Consider the following 21,680-nt stretch of genomic DNA (forward strand, 5'->3'; position numbering starts at 1 on the left):
ACAAGCCGTTCGTTGTAGTTCTTGAAAATTGATTTTTCAAAAACGAAATATCTCCCTTTGGAGTGGACTTTGTTTTTTTTATGCCCAAACATATACATTACACACGGACTAAAATTAAAAAAGTGAAAAACATAATAGGACCTAAATATTTACTATTATGTAAAATGTATTCTTATTATTCCAAGCATATTTTATAATATATAATCCTATTTATTATTTGATTATTTAAATCTCCTGTTTAAAAATAGTAAAATAGATACGCTATAGTTGTATATAATTATACGCGATATAGTTATGTATACAGTATATCTCTTTATAATACACATTTTAAAATTGTATTGCATACCCGCTGCTGCCATAATAAAGACCCATTTAGAATGTTTATGTGCTTTGCATCACTTTCCACTGTCTCTGTGGTGGAGCAGTTATGAAGTACTGTTCTTTTAAATACTTTCCAGCATTTCAGAAATAAATATGTATGCAAATTACACTGAAGTACAAGAGTTACTCTACAGTGTTAAGGAGTGGTCAGGAAGGGTTTAAACACTCGGACAGCAATTAAATTACCACACAACCTTGGTGTTTGTCAAAAAACAGTAGGTAATTGGGCTGGGGATTTTTATGGGGGTGGTGAGAGAAAAACACTGACATTCTGGATTCGGACGCAAATTAAATCACCAACTCTCTCTCTCTTCCTTCGGCTTGCTCCCTTTTTATCAGGGGTCACGACAGAGGAGTGATTCACACAACCGTTTTTGGCACATGTTTGAAACAATTACCGTCAGAATAGGGCTTTTGTTTCTGTTTTTTTCTACCCACACTTGCGGTCTTGGCCACTTGAGAGCGTGTACGCGCGCGACAGGACCTAAGTGTGCAAGACTGTCCAGATCTTAAAAACACCAAAGCGCAGTGCCCTTAACACACACTAAATCCACACTATCTCGAATACTGCTCTGGAGCGGTATTCAAGGCTTAGTGTATCCCATTATGCATCATGTTCTGGAAATAAATTGTGTGACTTTTATCAAGATCGCGCAATGTAAGTTAAATATAAATAATAATAAGATATTACATATAATTTAGTAGTAAATCAAAGTGCTACACGTTTTATTGCTGCAAATAGGATTTGGAATTGCTTTTTATTACTTAATTAGAAGCACCATAAATTAAATTGTGTCATCTGTTATAGGGACTACTGAACAGACATTTAGAAGTTAATTTTAAAATGCAAAGTGTTGAAAATAAAAATAAAACTCTGTAAACACTTGCATTTTTACAACACTGTAAGTGTTGCCCATCAGTTAATGAAAAGTTCTATACACACTTGTGGTCTTCATGCTCACTTGAACACTAATGCTTACTTGACCAAATACAGGAAATATTCCATACAAGTAGTCAAGTGCAAAGACCGCAAGTGTGGGTATTTGGACAAGCCATATGTTTCCCTGTTCTCCTGCCTTGTTTTGATCATTGACTGACGGTGCGTTCCAAATGGGATATATCACCCTCCAAAGGGCACTTCGGAGTGAAAACAATCATGGCCGCTATATTGAAGGGTTGTTCCAAACCGAAGTGCTCACAACTAGCCACTTCAAAGGGCCCTTCGGAATGAAAGATTTCGAAGGGTACAACTGATGGAGACTTTGGGCTCCCATGATCCTTTGTGCAGATTCGTTGCATGATGACGGCGCTTCCATGTGGGCACATGATTATTAGGCAGAAAGGCCACTTCAAGAAACAGTTGTTTGGGCGTGTCTGTCCCCCGAACTAGAAAATACAAAACACAAGCAAAATAAATGTAAGAATTATAATTTATTTGGGATGTGCATACGTGACTGACAGTCAGTGTCCAGTTTCTGTTTTCCCTTGATTACGTTAGTTAGTTCACCTGTGTCTAGTTAATTGAGTCATTTACTCCCTCTCTTGTGTTTGTATAAAGTCTCCCCTTTCTGTTTTTTGAGTTGCTGGTTATTAGCATTGCATATGTTGCTTTGCACATTGCATATGGTTTCCAATGGCTGTAAATTAAAAACCTTTTGGATCTGTATTCCTCATTGTGCACCTTGTATCACTCCAATTCCAGTGCGACAGTAACATAATAAGTGGCTTTATTGATACTTTTGATAGATTTAATGCATCTTTGCTGAAAGTATTAATTTCTTTCAAAAATAAAAATTTTACTGAACCCAAACTTCTAAACAATAGTGTAGTTCTTTTGGTGTTTTTAACATATACAAGACGTTACTGCATTCTTGTTTAATTGCATGTCTGTAAATGACAGTAAAGGAAATGAACTGAACCGAACAGGATTTTTAAAGATATCACAGGTAGCATTTTTTATTCCAAACATTAAACCACGGATTACATGGATAATTTTATTACTGAAAGGGTCACCATACCAAGTTAACCACACCAAAATACACGGTTGAAATTTTATTTTAAGGACAGTAATCTGACTCCGCTGATGTAAGTGATTGGCACAATTCAAACCAAAGGCATTAAAACCCATCCACAGCAATAAAAATCAGCGACGGTCATGGCTTGCACATCTTCTGTTAACTTTTTAACTCCATATGCCAACACATATGTGGAACATTCCTTGCATAAACCAACAAAACATTAAATCACATTGGGTCTCCACATTTTTGTGACAGGTGCTGTTACCATTGAGACTCTCTCATCTTGGATATGATGGTGCATTATTTTTTCTCTACCATGGGAATAGAAGATTTATTGTTTTGTTAGTGGAAAATAGAGTGAGAAGGGGACAGGGCGTTCTAGGTTCCGCTCCAGTGGCCCTCCAGAACTCTAAAGGCCGCCCTACAGCTCTGTCACTACCGCAGTGATGTCATTATGGCAGCTGGTGCTACATGTTCTCTTTGTCTCCAGACTTCCTGCTGTGAGACAGCAAGCCCTCCTCTCCTCTTCTCTCCTCTCATTAACTTTCTTCCTTCCTTCTCCTCCTCTCTTTTTTTAAATCAATTATTGATCACATGTCAATTATTTGGTATTTTGGAATTGACAAATCTAATCTTGCGTTTCGAGAAATGAGAAGGTCAGATGAGAAGCTTGAGAGTGTAGTCAGCGCAGCGGGCGATGATGTCACTTGACCTCACTCTCACGGACTCTGGCCAAACCACAGCTGCTGAAGGTTCAAACACGTGTGTGAGAAAAAGTAAGACTGTAGCAGACTTGTCGGTTTCTGCGAGATCTAGGCCTTTGTTGACGTGCACCTCTGCCATTCTCGCTCTGTCTTTCCTGTATTCCTGTAACATTAGGCAGTTAAATATTAAGATACTTTAGGGCAAGTTTTAAAAAGTAGCCTGCTCAAAAAATACAGCGACAACAGAAATATTGTGAAATATTATTACAATTTAAAGTACCCATACGGAAATGTAATATTTGACATATATTGCTCTATATCAAGAGTGATTTTGCCATGTATTTTTCTTTGAGGCCGTATATTTTAATATTCTCTGGATAGATTTGACATATACAAAATCCCTATAGTAAAATTTGTGTATGTTAATATCCATATGATGATTTTATTTGGTGTTATATGTATCAACCATATATGTCAACAATATGTATTTCATTTATATATGCATTTTTTTTAAAACAACATATATGCAAATAAAATATTTATGTTTTTGTAGTACTTTTTAAAAATACATTAAAAATAAAAGGTCTTAAATACATATTTTACATTTACTTGTATAATATTAACATCTGTTGATGGTTTTAGGGTTGATAAATCACATTTATGTCCAAAAATTTATCACACATACACAAACATACATATTTCTATGAACAAGATATATGTCCAGTTTGTAATAGGTTTCATATATCTATGTTTTACTTCATATTACAGTATATTTCATATACAGTTAATATATACAATTAATATATACATATATTGCATTTGCACATAGATAATGTTTTCTGTTTTGATACATTTTAAAACAGTTTACGGTAAAGATTAATTTTTCATCAGACATTAGTCTTCTATGTCACATGATCCTTTAGAAATCATTCTAATATGCAGATTTGTTGCTGAGAAATGAATGTTTCTTTATAAATGTCTTTACTGTCACTTTCAATCAATTTAATGTAACCATGACACTGTAAAATACTGTAAGCTAAGTGTAAGTGCTAAAACGACTCAGACAAATAAACAATGCTCTTCACAGGTACAATTTAACATTTTCATTTGTGTGAATTTAACTAAAACGGTGTGTTTTTGTCCTTATTTATGTGTGAAGAGAGCAGGTCTGTCCTTTGTGAATCGAGCAATAGCTGGTCCGTGTTATCTGAGGTGACGTAGAAAAGTTGGCTTGAAGCTCCTTATGTAGATTGTTGTTGGGGTCATCAAGGTTGCGAAACTATCAAGGACATTCAAACTGTCATTCCGAATATGGCATTTCCACAGAAAAAAAACAACAACTTTTAAATAAATAAAACACATTCAGGTGAAAGGTTGTAACATGCTTTTCCTGTCATTGCACAAACAAATACAAACTACTAGACTAGAGTCACTGTGATTGCAAGTTATTGCAATCAGTCTGCTATTGAATCATCTCCTGGCTAAGATTGTGTTCAAGTCTCAGGCTTTAGACCCTGCTTTTTGTCAAAAGCCTTGATTTTTGCCTGTTAGAAGGAAAGTTAACAGTCAAATAGAGCATTAAATGCAGAAGAAGTTAGCGTGAGACCATGAGTAGAAGTCAGACAGAGTGCCAAAAAAGAGAAAATTGATGTCTTTGTTGTCCATCTCACTGTTTTTCTTCTCTTTCTCTCTGTCTCTGTGGTAATGTGGTATTTACTTATAGATAATTAGGCCTTCATGCATCTGTTGCTGGCCATCATATATCAAGCACAACACAGGACCAATGAGAGTTACTAAAAGGCAGGAAGATGGGACATCAGAGAGACAGTGGAACAAAAAGAGGATCATAGAGAAGGGTGGGGGGGGTAAGGATTTTTTTTCAGTAAGGATTATTCATCAGTAAGGATTTTTTATGGGCCAGTAGTTCTGTATTTGCCTCGCCTACGTATATTTTCAAAGGCCCCAGAACAAAACAAAAAAAATCTTATGATAATTATTTAATTTTATTTCTTTTATCATCAATTTAACAATAGCAGTCAGTGAATGAACCAACAAACAAGTGACTCTCGCAGTCCCTGTTTTGTCCCTGGAGTCGGTACTCCAGCATACAAGTTACACTCCTCAATCACCCCACTGTGTTTGAGAGGCTTTCACAACTCTGTATAGAACAGTCTGAAAAGAACTCCATAAGAAAGGCAGTGAAAACAGGGGAGAGGAGCAGGATTTAGATAAATTACACCCATCCTTATTTTGCCTCTTTAAACAACAGATTATTGCATTATGTTAATGGTAATCCAGTGACTTTCCTGAATTTGTTTTGAAAGGTCATCTGTCATCTGATGATCTATAAATGAACATCCATGCTGGAATGTCAGAAAAGGACCAGAATTGATGCTTTGTGGATTTGTGCTGACATGCACAGTTTATCTGCTGGTAATGTGATAAGTGTTTGTTTTCTACAAGGGCACATCTCAACCCACCACAGTAGGCGCTACTGTATGTAAACACATGCACGCACACATACAATACTGTAGAGAAGTTCAAAGAACCCATAAAATCTAAATTGCAGTTTGTGGTTTTTAGCCCATGTCTATATTTAGAAATATGCAACAGGTAGCCAAAAAAATCTAAATTTTTGCCTAAATATGTTTTAGAATTGATATATGACATATATATATATATCATTTGTTTGGCCATTTTTTAAAATACATTTTCGGTCTAAATAAATCTATGTTTTCAAATGTTTTAAAGCTGTGACTTTCCCTTTGAAGTGCGTCTATAATATGTTTTGACATTTGAAGGTTCAAACTAAATATATTTTCAGTTTAAAATAAATATTTCCTTAAGCTGTTCTGTTTACAACCCATATTTAGCATGTATTAAAATATATATTTGGCCACAAAAATACCTATTTCCATGCCATATATGTACAGTGTTAATTCTGTTGGCATCAAGATAACATGTTAACATTACAAAACACACACATGGCTTATTTTTTTGACACAGAGTTAAAGGGTTACTCCATCCCAAAATGAAAATTTTGTCATTAATCACTTACTCCCATGTCGTTCCAAACCCGTAAAATCTCCGTTTTGGCAATCTAACACAATTTAAGATATTTTGGATGAAAACCTGGAGGCTTCAGACTGTCCCATAGACTGCCAAATAAATAACAGTTTCGAGGTCCATAAAAGGTATGAAAGTCGTCATCAGAATACTCCATCTGCCATCAGACGTGCAATCTGGGTTTTTATGAAGTGATGAGAATACTTTTTATAAGCGAAGAAAACAAAAATAACGACTTTATTCAAAAATTTCCTTTGTCAATGGTCTCCCCTGTGTCTCTCCATATCCCTGTATGCTGTGTATGCTCTTCTGTATCAGCCACGCCACAAGGATGTGTACAAAAAGTGTTCCCGTCGCTTCATATAACCCAGATTGCACGTCTGATGGCAGATGGAGTATTCTGATGACGACTTTCATACCTTTTACGGACCTTGACACTGTTATTTATTTGGCAGTCTATGGGACAGTCTCAATCCTCCAGGTTTTCATCCAAAATATCTTAAATTTGTTCCGAAGACGAACTGAGCTTTTACAGGTTTTGAAACGACATGGGGGTAAGTGATTAATGACAACATTTTTATTTTGGGATGGAGTATCCCTTTAAGCAACACAGGATGATTGAACAATACTGTGAGTATACATTGCCTAATGCCTTCTGCATGTCACATTCCAACTATTGTCCCATTGACAGAACAAGAGAACAAGATCACACCTCAAGTGTGCAGAACCTCTGTAGGGTCAGGGTGAGAGGAAGAAGGTGAAAATTAATAGATAAGTAAAAGAAGGTGGCAAAAATATATTCTGCCTCGCCTTAAAATAAAGATTTGTTCTCTCTCTCTCTGTCCACACACGCTACAGACCTCATGTTTTTTTTTTTTTTCATCTGGTACAAAACATGTTTTTCAGCAGGAAACCTTTACAGACAGTGCATCCATTCATACTCTCACACCCATGTGTGTGTGCACATTAGTAAGCATTGCATAAGAAAAATAAAATGTTCTTTTATAACCTCTATGCATTGTTGCGTTCATTTTCAGGTAAATAATATTATACGTTGTTGCCCTATTACAGAAAAAGAGTACCAGACAAGCCCAACTTTTCCAAACTAATCCAAGCTTTCACACTCTTAAAGATTTAGGTTATCAGCAGGAAATAAGTTTTTCCTTAAGTTGTTTTTTCCCCTCTTTCTTTCCCAACCTCTCTTCAGTCGTTCTCTTTAGATGACCTTTCACCTAGTTTTCTTTTTTTAAGTTTTCTTCCTCTCACTGGAATTGCTGCTGCATGTTTTTGGTCAGAATGCTTGATTTAGAATTTTGCCTTTAATTTGAAGTACCCATGAGTCTTTGGGGTGTTAGCTGTTGGACAAGTCATGTATTCACAGGTGTTTGCTGTCTTGGTTGTCCAAACTTAGAGTGGCCGCATTTGCTTAAAGCATTGTGCTAGTGGATCATTAAATACGCGTGTGGGGTTTGTGTCTGTGTGTGTGTGTGTGAGTGTGATATTGTGTGTGTGTGTGTGTGTGAGTGTGTGTCTGTGTGTCTGTGTGTTCTTTGACCATGGTCGTTGCTCATTGTGAAGAGAGGCTGTGGCCCTTGTAATATATATATATATATATATATATATATATATATATATATATATATATATATATATATATATATATATATATATATATATATATATGTAATATATATATATATATATATATATATATATGTGTATAATATATATATGTATGTATGTATGTGTGTGTGTGTATATATGTATGTATGTATACGTACACAAAATGCTGGTACAAATCCACAATATATCTGTTCTGTTAAATTTGTTTTTTCTTTTTTTTTTCTTCCTAAACCCTGATGATTGATGAGTTTTTCATCTTTGCTTTTCACACTTGAATTCATGAGCCAGGCTAGTTTGAATGTGTATTTTCCACTGCTGCTACTTGTTTTGCTTCCATGGCAGTTTATTACAGTTAGATTTGCTTCCTCACAGATTCTATCTTCTGTAGAGGGTGCTGTGTTTGTATATAGTTTAATTTGGCCGTTGCTTGACAAGTCTAGTCTTTCCTGCTGCTGACCATACTGCTCCTCTAAAATGGGCTCCCTAACAGACGGCCATGTGTATGAAGGCAATATATTTATGAAGGGGAGCAGGACATCATTTGTTCTCATTATATTCATTGCCAAAGCATGTCCAGAACCAAGTTTAAATGGGTCCTATTATGCTCTTTTACAAGGTCTTAATTTTGTTTTGGGGGTGTACTAGAACAGGCTCTCATACTAGGTTGTTCAAAAAACACATTATTTTTCACATATTTTACATTATTACAACACCTCTCTCCCCAGTCTGGCTTGAACGGCTGTAATAGTTCCTGTATCAGATGAAGGCCCGCCTTCTGAAATACAAAATGCGCTATGATTGGTTAGCTGGGCCAGTCTGTGTTATGATTGGTTATCTGGGCCAGTGTGTGTTATGATTGACAGCTTTCGGCGCCTGGTCGGGAAATGTCATGCTCCTTACCATAGCCCCTGCTGTGAGCTTCAGTGTAAATTTTGCGTCGAAATCAAATTAATTTGAGCACGATTTAAACCCGAATGATTGTAACCACTCTAAGTTTGTCTGCTATGGGAAAGCTAGTGCGTCTCCGACATAATGATAACACTCGTTGCCTTCTCTAGTGCAGCTCAACCAAGTCTTGTCCCATTCGTGGATCTTTGTGATATCACAAATCCTGGAAAATATGCGTTGTAGTCCAAACAAGTCGTTTGTTGAAGTTTTTGAAAAGTGATTTCTGTTAAATAAAATATCTCCTTTTGAATTGGACTTTGAGCTTTGTAACTTTGCAGATCTTTTTTATGCTTAAACAGCAACATTACAGACTAACTAAAGCTGAAAAAATTGAAAAAGCATAACAGAACCCCTTTACACTTCTCTGGCATTCAGAGTTTTTGGGCTCATGTCTTCCCAATACATTTCTCTCTGCGTCCTGTTCAGTATGATCAACATACCGGTTCAATGCAGTTACAGTTAATTTGAATCATTATAGTAATTTCCTGACATGTTGTTCAGTTTATGAGTCTGTCAATGATTCATCATGCTGCTTTCCCCCCTCTTTCTCTGCCTGTCTCAGTTTTGCTACATGTTATTCAGTCAGCGAGCTGCTAGTCTGCAGAACCTGTTTCTCCTCTTCTCTCGTTTGGAAGGATAAGAAAGAATGAGTCGGGAGGGGGTGGTGTGGGTGTTTAGGGGGAATTTTTGGCACACTTCCTCATTTTATCTTCATAAATAACAATTTTCCTTACCTCCTTCTCTCTTTTCAAGCTCATAGCAGTAGAACAACATTTATTTTGCTGTACTTAAAAAGAGAAGAAGTGCTTTCGGAAGCATTGACTGTAGAATCTGTGTGTTTAAGTGTGTCTCAGCAAAAAGTCGTCCTATCATTCTGTCAAACATGACTTTTAGTAAAGTTGTTTCTTCTCTTTCTAAATATAGATGTCAGATTTTATTTCTTAGTGAGGTTGTCTAGTTTATCTATATTTTTTTTTCAAATGACTAATTATTTTAATTAGTGATTTAATGATATATGTATTATTGTTTTATTTTTTATTTAATTACGAGATAATTATTTTAATGTTAAGGTACTTTGTCTAAATTTTATATATATATATATATATTATATATATATATATATATATATATATATATATATGGCCACCACAACATGGTAATGTGCAGTATGAAACGTATATTCACTAAAGACTTGCACTGGGTCCATAATTAATTAACTGCTCAGCAAACACAGTGTTGCACAGGTGAGCATGTTAGGGTGGAGTCTCGAAAACATATAGAACATATAGGATAATTCAAACACACATAATAAGCAAAGACTGTGAACCTGCTTACCCTGACATTTTGATAAATGTAAGTGACTGACTTATAACTCCTGGCTAGTATGCATGCTTGTGCATGTGCACAATTTTGATGAAAATGTGCTCAGACTGCAGTGTTCTGAAGATTTCACAGGTTTTCTGTGTCATTTGCTCTAAAATGGTGACATGATATACTGTATCATGAGGAAGAGAGAGAGAGAGAGATGTTGTTTATTTGTGTTATCTATTTAAAGCTTTCCACCTGAGTGCATTAAACAGATCCTAATTACATTACTTCTCGAGAAGGAGATAAAGGGCCATGTGCAGAGTTTTTAGTGCTTGTAAATTATTTCTTTTTTTAAGGATGGACATTTCTACAGCTGGGGAGGTGAAATCAAGAAGCTTACAGTCTCTGCTGGTCTTTCATAAACAATAAAATATTAAGTGGTTTCATACTGTCTGTGGCATGGCCTGAGGCCCAAACCTAGGTGGTTTTGTTTGGCGTCTGGTTGTTCTTGGGTCTCATCTGATATTGATGAAGAAAGAGGACACGTTCAGTTCACCAGAGTTTTTTAATAGGAGCTTATGATGCTGCAATATTGTCAGGCTGTTAATGCATTTCCTCTTCACTATTGCAAGCAAACAGTTCTTAAGAATTTCAGATCTATATCAGTCTAAATCTATGGCTCTGTTCCAAAACCGACATACATGGGCAGCTGCCTTCTATTCTGAGGCAGCATTCTAACTGAAATGGAACCTGATTTGGAACATTCTATATAGACTGTTACTTATGGACTGTCATTCCAAACCTGTATGACTTTCTTCTGCTGAACACAAAAAATTATATTTTGAAGAATGTTGGTAACCAAATAGTTTTGGTGACCATTGACTCCCATTGTATAGACTAAAAAAAAATTAAAAAACACTTAGAATGACACGAAGGTGAGCAAATTATGACAATATTCCTTTTATGTTTTTTTTATGCATAAACATATATGGTGCACACATATTTGGGATAAAATAGTCCTTTTTATTGATTGTTATTAAAAAACATCAACTATTTTACTAGTTGTATTGATACTTTTTTTTTGTATTGAATGAAGTAAAAGACAAGGAAGGTTATTTACTTGACCATTAAGTTATTTCGAAATTGTTTTCATTTAATATTCTTGGGATTATAAAGGTAACTTTCTTGTTTAATGGAAGGTCAGGCTGTTTATGGAAAGTATTTACATCATAACAGTATTCATAAGAGTTGTAATCTCATTTAAGAGCAGGTGAATTGATATTTATTAGCATATGTCACCAGTTTATCCTATCATTTCCCATATCCGCTGCCCTGCCCTCAGTGGTTTGAATACATCATGTTTAGAGTCCCTGTCATGCATGATTTATTATGAAAGATAAATAATTAAATTCACACACACCATTATTGTTTAGTTCCAAGATTGGTTATGTAAGATGTCATAGGTTGCCAGATCAGCCAGGCATTCAAAAGATCATCATGCTAGCTCTCAACAGCTGTGAACTGTGGATAAAAAGAAAGGTCATAAATCTGTGACTGTTACTTATTTATTTTTGTTTTGAGGAACAGTGTTCTCTAGTCTAATTGAGGAAGTGTTGTTTTGTTTAGCCAGTGGCACCACTGCTGGATGTACAAGCAATACTTATTTCCAGAGGATGGTAATGACTCGCCATATAGTGGACCTATTTTATTAAACATCTTAATTACATGAAAATTCAATCAAGGGCTCATGCAGAGAACCTTTCTGTAAACCACACATCTTTATCAGCATGACCACTAAACCATATGTATTGATCATCGCTGCTATAAAGCAAAGTCTGCTGATGTTTCACATCAGATGATAAGGGACAGTCATTAATTCTGTAGCACTGTTTTGTATTGAGCTGAAGAAGAGTTTTTTTGCCTTTATTTACAGTATGTTAAAAATATACATATTGGATTGTGTGTGTGCTATGCCCACTGTATTTTAACAGCTGTGAACACTCCCTATTAACATAACATCCACGGGAACTTTGGCTTCCTCACGTGCAAAACAAGCAGATCTGCAGCTACACAGCAAGAGAGGGAGAACGAGACATAGAATAGAGAGAGACACTGGCCCTTAAAACAGTATTTGGACACTTAAGCCAGACTTTAAAATGTCTGAATGTCATTGTTTTAAGTAAAGAAATGTCATACTAAATGGCATTTGTTGGAAATAAATATACCACAAGCACACTTTTCATGCATAATATTTCACAAAAAGTGGTTTGTTAAGTTTAAAATGACAAAACAATGGATATGTTATAATAATATAATAATAACATTTGGACACTTCAGTATCTGTTTGTGACACTGTCTGCACCAATACACATGTGATTTACTCAGAGAAAACAACTGTGTGAATCTGAGACGAACTCACTTTTAACATCCACTAAATATTACCTAGAACTAGTGACTAGAAGTAAAGTTATTTCTCAGAAAATACTTTTTTTTTTTTTTTTTTTTTTGCAGATTACTTTGTTTGCTGCTTTGATGCTTAAGAATCATTTCTCAACTGTGAGGCACAATATAATGGCCAAAGATATCCATCTGATTGATTTCGAACACGGTTATAGCTCCTATCATTTACTTTTTATGTGTTATTTAATTATTTTGTCAGGGCAAGTAAAAATCTGAACTGTTGGCTGGTAGAAGCAATCCTTATTGTTGAGTCCTGAGTGAATGCATATGCGTGCTAACATGCTGTGTAGTTTGTGCTTTGGGAGTGCCATTTCCTCTGACTGTCTGGATGTGTATGTATGTGTGTGTGTGAAGTGTACATTTGTATCGGTGTTCCTAGCAGACCGCACCTCTTTCAGGAAGACAGATGCAAGACTAAGCTGCTCCAATCAGTCCGGTTCTCAGAATATCCCAAGCTGGATCCAAGTACTAGACTGAGAGAGGAACATCGTGGGAAGTTGGGTGGGAGAAATGACCAGTGACATAGAGGATATAAGGATGAAAGAGAGAGGAAAGGTGGATCTGATAATGGAGGAAAGCACTGCTGAATGGATATATGTTTAGTGTCATGAAAAGAGCTATTGAGCCTGAGCACAGTCTACAGTCATTGAACTCTCTCTGTAATACAAGTTCACCGGCCTTCAGCCAGGCAAAGACACAAGCTCAAAAGATACAGGAAAAAAAGGCTCAAATTAACACTGAAAAGACCAGTAAATAAAATGGAGCTACTTGCTAGTTTTTGTTAACTTTCCAATGAACTGTAATATAATATTAAGTCAAACTATGAGAATGAGAATTGACACTTGTTGATTTAACCAATGCAAATAATTCAACTCGAAGTCTTATAAATAAAACTTAGGTTCCGATTTTAGTTCTGCATCTTCCTAAGACTTTTACCTCAGTGTGGAATATTCTTGCATTAACCAAAGCAAATATATTATGATCATGATGTGTCGTTTTATGTTTTTGTGACAGGTGCTGTTTTACAGTCAGACAGCTTGTTTATGATGTTTTTGATGTTGACACAGTAACCTACACATTTGCATACTAATATGTAAGAAAAACAAAAGTTAAATAATCCCATTGAATTTTTTCTCTCACCACTATATATTCTGGGCCCTGCATGCAAATAACTGACCCAGTTAGCCCATGCTGTAAGACTAAATAATTTGTCCAGCAAATTAGAATGGCAGTGAATTATTAGAGCAACAGATTTTAATGCTATTTCTTAAGACATTTTATCTCTCTTTTTGCAGTTGTTATTGGTCACACATAGGATACTTGCATTGATCTATTTAACAATGGGGACATGTTCGGGCAGGTCACGACTGCTTCAATGGTACATGCATTTAAATGAAAACACCTTTTGCACAATTTAACGATAAGAGTTGATAATGACTCAAATCGAAAGTTGTATCATTGCTGGGAACTAAGAGAAAGAAATACCCCAGTCTACTGCAGAATTAGTGTTTATTTGACTGTTCCTCTTTCCTGTTCCAATATTGACTTTAAAAGGATCTTTGTTTAACACAAAACAGAATAAGACTTTAATCAGTGTCAGAATGAATCAGACAAATTGCAAAAACAATACATTTGGATTGTGGGTCACTGAAATCATATCTTTCCCTTCTTTTTATTATTATTTTTTACATTGTGCATATTGTCACACCATATGGTCTAAAGTTCAAGGCTGCAAAGACATTAGTCAGCTTGCAACACTTTTTTTGCATGCAGAGCAGCAGATACATTCGGCCATAAAAACATATCACTCCTAGTCATCGAATCTTCATTTCAAAGTTAGATTACTTTTTTCTTTCAGAGGAACTAAGGTGGGGGAGTGAGGGAGAAAAAAACAGATTGGACCCTGAAACTGTTGTTCTGCTCTCTGATTGGCTGACTACTGTTGCTAGGCTTGTCTTTTGTGTTTTTTTCGCTCTTTCTTCCCCCTGTTCACTGATAGGTCAGGATGGAACTGGTTCAGACTAGGGCTGCGTCAGGCAACTTTTCTGTCACTTGTTGAACATCCGAAGGCTTGTGGTTTTAGCGTGGCTGCTCGTTCAGTACAAGAAAAACAACAGCGCAGAGACACACATTCACACTGAGAGGCACTTCTATAAACACACCCTGTGTGTTCACACATAATTTCACCGGCAGAAAGTTACGAACAGAGCCAGAGTTATTGGCAGATGTTGGCTGTTTTTCTCACAGCTCCAAGAAATCAGCATATATATATATATATATATATATATATATATATTATATATACAGTCTTAAATGAATGGATTTACACACTTGAAGAAATACTAAAGAGATCTTCATAGCTGGAATTGTGAGAGTTATATTAATGAAGAATAGGTTGTAGTGTTGAGGTTTATATATATATGTGTATGTATATATATATATGGCAAAATATTTTAGTTTTAGTAAAAATTCAGAAAGTGAGTGAAAGAAAATGCGGAAATAAAATAGACTTCCATCTGTTAATGATAATTTCCTTGTTTAACATGTTTAACTGGTACAAAAATGAAATTTGATCATTGTATATTCTTTTAAGTATATCAGATGCATATGTCCGGACATGTTCCTTTTGTGTGATACATAAATGACCTTATTAATACACTGGAACAATTACTTAAAATGACTTTTAAAAGCAAGATTTATGCTTATGATTTTGAAAGCTTTATTATTAGAATCTGTTTTAGGTTTGTTTTTCTGCATGTGAATGGAGTCTTTCCCACTTTTTTGTGGTGTGTTTCCATAGATATAACCAACTGAGCAGCTGAGCCCAATGTTTATGATACGGTGTGGGTACAGTAAATCCTGAAGTTTGTTCTCAGATAATAGTTATGGCTCTTTTAAAAAAAGAGGAAAGGGTGCCTTGGGGGAGGTGGGCGCAAGGCAAACACTGACCATTCTCTTCTGTAGGTTTGCTGAGCCATAGGGCTCAGTGAGCCTGGTTAACCACCCCCCTCTCACCAGAGAGAGTGCTGACTCCTGCTCTGGTCTGTTTTACACCCCCTCAGCCCCCCGATGTAGGGACGGTCCCTTCAGACACAATGAACATGCTGAATAGCTACTCTTCATCTCCTAAGCGATGCCAAATCCACACGCTTGACAGCCTTCTGCTCGTGCACAGGACTTTAATTCATGTTTGTTGGGCTTTTCTACTCCACAATATATTCTACAATAGTGCCATTTCAACATATAGAGGGAAATATAAGACATTATGCTTTAGTTGTTAATCATTCAATATGTTGGTAAAGATTGAAGCTCAACTGTATGAATAAAATTCTAAAGTGCATTGCATCATCTGGATAAAATACTTTTTCTTATTTTAGTCGTTTGAAAACCAAGGCACCTGTAGAAGGTTTTTTTTTTCTTTTTCCTAGAAAAGAATCAATCGCTGAGCCAAAAGCGTCACTTTATCTATTAGGTGCCTTGACTTGTCCCCTGTGGGGCATATAAAGCTGACGGCAGGAATTGATCTTGGCTTGTTTTTCACTGTAGCCCGTCCATGCCGTCATCCTAATTCACGTGCGGGGGCTTGTTTACTGCAGTTCGGCATTTGCTGAAGGAAAAAACATCCCCTCCCAATTGCTTAGGTTACTTTAAAAAATCTGTCCCTTTCACACGGGCAGTTGGATCGACAGGAGGTAACAATGTTACATAGACTAGAAAAATCATGATTATGTAAATAGTTTTATATGAAAGACAGTTAAAAGTCTGTTAAGTATTAACCATCCATTACATTAGAAGCTTTTCCAATCATACGTCTGAAAGAATAGCACCCTATCAAAAGTGCATTGAGATCAGCTCAACAATAACGTTTTAAATATTTAGTTCACATCAAAAAAATGAATTTCTGTCATTTGCAATCATTCACGTTGTTCCAAGACTGACTTTCTTGTGTGAAACATAAAAGAAAATGTTAGGCGGAATGTGAGACGATGCATTAAGTTTCATTGCATCCTTTATCCCAGTAAATGGCTATCGGTCTTCCTAACATGTTCTTTTCACTGATGAAAGGGGTTTGCAACGACGTTATGGTGTTAATGATGACAGAATTTTCTTTTTTGCGTGAACTACCGTTTTAAGTCGCCTGTAGGTGCAAGTCTCTTTTAACCCCGCCTCTTTGTCGTTGATTGGACAACGTAGGTTGTTTTCGCAACCCGATTGGGCTACTGGGCTCGTCAGTCATATTTACAGCCTGTTATTTACCACAAGAGGGGTAGGAAAGAGTGGGTATTCTGTTTCGGGGAGCTTCAACAGCTGACATGAGCGGGTAGCGTAACCAAATGCCTCAAGGAACAACGGGAGCTAAAACAAATACAAGCTAGTCGCTCTAATTTTTTATTTAGAAGTAGAAAAGCGCAATATGAGGCACGCATCGGCATCTAATGAAACTATGGAAAAATCCTCTCTCACCATGACAGACTTGTTCAAAAATTTGCACACAGTGCGAGCGACTTAGTAAAAAGGTAAGAAAGCGAATAAGAGCTTGACATCGAGTTTATCTAAAGACAGATGTGCTTTTTAGTTAACCTGTTTTTGTTAGTCTAATTTTTTTCAGTGATTTTAAATATTGTCCGTTTATGAGTCAGTTTGCTGCAGTGCAGTCAGTTCTTTGTACTTGCATCATGAACACTGCTTGCTTGTATTTTCTCAGTCTTCTGTCATCGGATCAATAGGCGCTCGTCTTTTATCAGTGACTGACCGTATTAAAGTCAGTGTCACATCGTCTAAATGCGTTTTTTTTTATTCAAGCAACGCACTAAAATCATATATGCAAGATTGCCATTGGTGTGGAAACTGATGTATGTTGTTGCAAGGGGACAGACTGAATTGCTCACAGCGTCAAGTTTAATCGCATTCAATAATGTATTTTAAAAGGATTGCTTGCATATTCCTGTCTGAGTCAGCTATTTTGGCATGATTATGTCACTGGTATATTGCTAACTCAGACAACCTTTTTGTTCATAGTGAATCTAGGTTGTTTTTGAATCATTCTCTTTGTGCCTTTGACAGCTTCTATGGTATCAATAACAGATGAATGATGTTCAAGTTCTTACTGTTGCTACTGATTGCATTATGTATTGTGTTATGCATTATGAAGAATTTCTTTTCTAGCCCATGCCAGAGAAAATTTTAGAACCAGCCATTGATATTTGAGCTGAGGAAGGATGTTGTTTTTAAGAGCTCTCAGTCTGATGCCAGGATTTCTTCGATTTAATAATCGCAGCTTCGTGCCAAGTGCCTTCTTTCGGGTTTTGACATGTATGTCGATCATGTAGTCATGTTATTGGTCTTGATCTTTTTAGGACGTTGGAGTGCGAATCCCCAGACCGGTGGGAAATGGACCAAGTAGATTCATACCAGAGAAAGAGGTTAGTGTTAACATCAACCCTGCTGGATTTAAAGTTGGCATGAATCTCACTCCAACCATTATATCAACTAATTGAACCCACCCCCCACACTCTCTTTTTTTTTTGGCATTAAAAGCGTTTATCATCACATCTCTAGTCAAACTATTTTACAACTACTGAATTCCCACGGTTTACATCATCTTTATTCCCCTGTTGTTCCAATACTTCAAGTCAGTAAATTGGATAAAAGAATACAGTCGATTTTTGAGGGACGCCTTTGCAGTGCTCGGTGTCGCCTTGACAAAATCTCCTTAGTGATGGGTTCCATCCTCAGTATCTGAGAGAACTTTCTTAAGACACAACATTACCTGCTTCAGATGGACGTCCCATTGTCTCTGCACTGCAGACATTACATAGGGATAATGTGAGATTGCAGACTGTATTTTTGTATGCAACTCAAAAATCACATTGGATAGATTTTTTTTTTCTAAATGCACATTTGTCTTTAACAGGCTGCTGCCAGGCATCAGTGCACGTATCTGGTCAACCTGCACGTGAATGACTTCCTGCAGGTCGGAGGTGATCCCAAGTGGCTGAATGGTCTGGAAGAAGCCCCACAGAAGCTGCAGGCTCTTGGGGAGCTCAATAAGATCCTGGCCCATCGCCCCTGGTTGCTCACCAAAGAACCATTGAGGTATGACCTTCAACTTCACAGTACACTATGTGGATACTCACCTACAGCTGTTACGCAAACTCTAAAAGCGCAAAGAATGTTTTATAATGCTGTTAGAGACAACTATTAGGTATTAGGTCAGTCTTGTTTCAGTAGATATTAATTTTAATGGAGTTATACTAATATGTGCCTTTTACATAGCACTTTTTTTTGTGGCAAATCTGATCATTTATTTAACATACAGTACATACAGTGATTTGAATGATCCTATTATCTGATAACCATATATTGAATTAAAAGTCTGTTAATTTATTAAAATCATGTTGATTAAATTCCATAAATTAAAAGCATGTTCATTTCTGCATAAATATTTTTTGGATATTATTTGGAGTTCCTAAAATGTCTGAAAAATGTCAGGTAGAACTAATCATAATAATATGTTTTTTTTTAAAAAGGTCTAATTAAAGATTGAAATTCTTGAAAGAAAGTGTATTTAATAGTTTTGTGTAATATTCCTTTGAGGGGAAAAATGCTTCACAGCTTAATATTTAAATATTTAAAAATATTTGTCAAATTTTTATAATGTTGTTGAAATTCCCCCTAAAACTGGGGATTGCGACTGTATTCTTCATAATATTTGTAAAGGAAAAGTTTTGCCTTAAAACAATAATAAGTTGTGTGTACTCGCATGTATTCCCTGTGTATGGAAAATATGCTATTGCTTTTTTACTTGATGGTACGGCAGGAGTCTTAAACTGAAACTTTTCTTGAAAATGTTTTTAAAACCACCTGAAACCAACCCAATACCAAAAGTACATTTCTAAGAATTAGATCTTTCAAATCTTTTTCCTTTTCTTTGTTGTGGACACTATTACATTTGATTGAACCTTATATATAATTTTTTTTTTTTTCTTTTTTGTTACAGCGTCTACTGAAGGCAGTAGGAGCACAGCTGGTCGCTGGCCGAGCTGATCCATGTTGTGGTGTTACTCACACTCTATCAATCTCGGGCCTCCTTTACGTTTGGTTGCGGCATCAACCCTGACATCCACACAGTGATGGAGGACATACGTTCAGGCCACCCTCCCGGCTCAGACGGTTACTGCGCTTGTGACATTGCCAATGGCAATGGTGCCCTGGAGGATATGTTTGGGAACCAGCAGGTGAGACAAAGTGAAATGTATTCAAAGAAGATTTTTTTATATTTTGCTCATCTTCCATCCAGTCGTCCTGAAAAGAGATCTGTGGAATGCATGGAGTGCAAGGTTGAAAATTCCTGACTACATAGAGCATACATAAACTTGTGATGACCTAGATTTCCTGTATGCGTGTGTTTAGGTGTCTGAGTTGTCTGGTGAAGTGGAAGTGCTGATGGAGAAGATGAAACAGCTCCAGGAATGTCATGACGAAGAGGAAAGCCAGTAGGAGGAAATGGCCACTCGTTTTTGAGAGGGAGAAGACCGAGAGCATGCTGGTGGTCACCTCAGGTAAGAGGATTAATTTTTTTTTTTAGGTTTGTTTCAAACTACAATTCCAGGATGACTTGTATCAAACACATGTTTGATCAACAGAGGACGAGGAGTGTGTACCATCCAGAGATGTTTCACACGGCACGCTTCGAAGACCCTAGTTATGGCTACAAGGACTTTTACAGAAGAGGAGAACATGTGCCCACCCTCAGAGTGCAGGTGAGAAGAAAGTCGCATTGTCTTGCATGTTATCTTGGTAGTCAAAAAAAAAAATAAAAAATGGAGGACTAAAATAACAAAAATATGATATTTCTCACCTTTGACAGGACTATAGTTGGGAAGATCATGGCTTTTCCCTTGTGAAATCGTCTGTATCGGCCCGGATTTTGGACAGCTTCTTGATGAAAAGTTCCAGATCGCATACAATCTGACGTACAACACAATGGGCAACACACCAGGGTGTGGACACTTCCATGCTTCGTCGAGCCATCTGGAACTCCATCCACTGCATGTTCGGGATTCGGTATGTTTCTCCTCCACTTTTTTATTTAAATTTTGTTCAGATATTATTTAGATATTAGTTGTTATTTTATTTGTAATGTTATTTATTTAAATCATATTGCTTTCTCTGTCTGATAGGTACGATGATTATGATTATGGAGGAAATTAAACCAACTGCTAGACCGCGGTTTAAAGTCTACATCAAAACTATGGTGCGTACTCCAGAGAAGATCCCCAAGAGGCTGTTACGACAGCTTCTGGAGGCAGTTCAAGCACTCTGAGAAAGTAAGAAAGCACTTCTGACCAAAAAAAAATGAACTGACAACAGGTTCAATCATCTCTGTTCAAGTTAATAATGATTCTTTTATTTTGTCTTTCAGGTCCACGTTATTTGCTTCTTATGGAGCAAGCGCGCATGCAGGCAGAACTGCTCTATGCTCTGAGAGCTATCACTCGCTACATGACATGAAGTGTTGTTCTTGTCTACCTTTTGATAATTTTTTTACTTACTGTTGTTGACGTTGGACACTTAAAAAAACGTAAAAATGACAAAAAATGGAAAAAAGAAACCGAAGGAAGAAGAACGGGCGGCGGCGGAGGGCGATGACAAGGTTGTTTTGTTAAAAGAAGGGAAAAAAAAAACAACGGTCAACTGAACCTACTTGCTGAATCACTGTGTGGGGCTGCTTGGCCTGCAGTGTCTAAACCGGCCACTGGGGGGAGTGGGGCATCTGAGCAAAATCCCTCTAGTGTTTAAGAGGGACAAGCTGAGACTGCGAGCTTCTGGAGGCCAGACCTCCTTTAGTATTTCAAATGCATCTGCGATAAGATGCCGTATAATCATATCTTCTTTTTGTGAGATGAGATTTAAAACAAAAACACAAAAAAAAAAACACACACACACAAATAGCAACTCCAACACCAGTGCAGAAAGACTGCACTAACATGACTATCTTCTAGTGTTTTTATTTTTTTTTATATATATTGTTTTTATTTTTTGTTCAGCAGTGGCTAGAGATAGAAGCATTACTGATTTTGGCATAAAACGCGTGCCTAGTCCATGGCGCAGCACTGGCCAACAGGCAACCGATGCGGAGTTGCCCGTCTGGTTCATAAAAAAGCTGCTG

The 21,680-nt window shown here is 36.6% G+C and overlaps 1 pseudogene; it reads left to right on the top strand.

The window, feature by feature from the left end:
- The window catches only part of LOC109071459, a 41,589-nt pseudogene extending 20,133 nt beyond the window's left edge, over positions 1-21,456 (top strand).
- The last annotated feature ends 224 nt before the right edge of the window (positions 21,457-21,680 follow it).

This window comes from Cyprinus carpio, chromosome B20 (genome assembly GCF_018340385.1).
Source record: "Cyprinus carpio isolate SPL01 chromosome B20, ASM1834038v1, whole genome shotgun sequence".
Lineage (NCBI taxonomy): Eukaryota > Metazoa > Chordata > Actinopteri > Cypriniformes > Cyprinidae > Cyprinus > Cyprinus carpio.